The sequence below is a fragment of the Pundamilia nyererei genome, unplaced genomic scaffold (assembly GCF_000239375.1).
Source record: "Pundamilia nyererei isolate P.nyererei 1_Seehausen unplaced genomic scaffold, PunNye1.0 scaffold00102, whole genome shotgun sequence".
Lineage (NCBI taxonomy): Eukaryota > Metazoa > Chordata > Actinopteri > Cichliformes > Cichlidae > Pundamilia > Pundamilia nyererei.
In genome coordinates this window covers 1-996 of record NW_005187503.1, presented here as the reverse complement: position 1 = coordinate 996, position 996 = coordinate 1, and positions in this window count along the sequence as shown.

Genomic DNA, 996 nt, shown 5'->3' with positions numbered 1-996 from the left:
AAAGTGCTGAGTCTTAAAAATGATCTTTTGGCAGCAGAATAATGTCCAGGATTCCTACACAGTCCTCAAGTGCCTGTTAAAGCAAGTAATTCAGTTTATCATATTTCCAAGTCTGGATAAGTTTTTTGTTTTGTTTTGTTTTTTTTAAAGAGAATAGAATAAAGAAATCTTTGCACACTCTGTTTCATACTTCATCATCTTAAATCCACATCCAAAGTAAAAGGAGTGATTTTATTTTATTTATTCCCCCCCATCCCCCATCATCACTTGTTTTAGTTGATTTTGATTGTGTTTTTAGTCAGATAACTGTAAATCCATAGAGAAAATGAAGGACAATCTCACTACATTTCTGGCTTCTAGGTGGGATCTTGAATGTCACTTAATGTTCCTCCTGAACTGCTCATAACTGACATAAGGCGCTAAGGAGGTTTATAACACCGTTTTATGTCTCTAAAGAAGTATTTTTCTATTTAATGTTTTATTGCTTTGTTGTTGAGACTGTGATTGCACTCTACAAATGTGCATTTTGCATAACCAGAGTACTGGCATATTAAAAAGGTTACCAATTATATTTCAGTGTATTATACTGCACTATACTATTACTTTCATTCGGTTTTCCCACATAATAATGCAGGATTTTCTTTTCCCTTTGTTTGTTTGTTTTTTAATAAAAAGGCCATACTCATGTGTTAATCAAATCTGAATACTCTTAAAACATGTTGTGAAATTCTTTATTTCTAATATTGTAACCTTGTGCCAAAACTGGACATTTCTGACATTATTCCCTATAAAATGTGGTGGATTTATGTCGTTGGACTTTTTGTTAGAAATGCTATGTGTTAAAGTAACTCAATAAATTTGTAACTTGAATTTATATTTTCTGTCTTATGTTTTTACAAGTGTAATTATTTTGGGCACTTTTTTATATCAAATTCAAAACACAGTAGATTTGGATATTACAAGTGTAATGGAGACCAGGGGTTCCATTACCTGGTT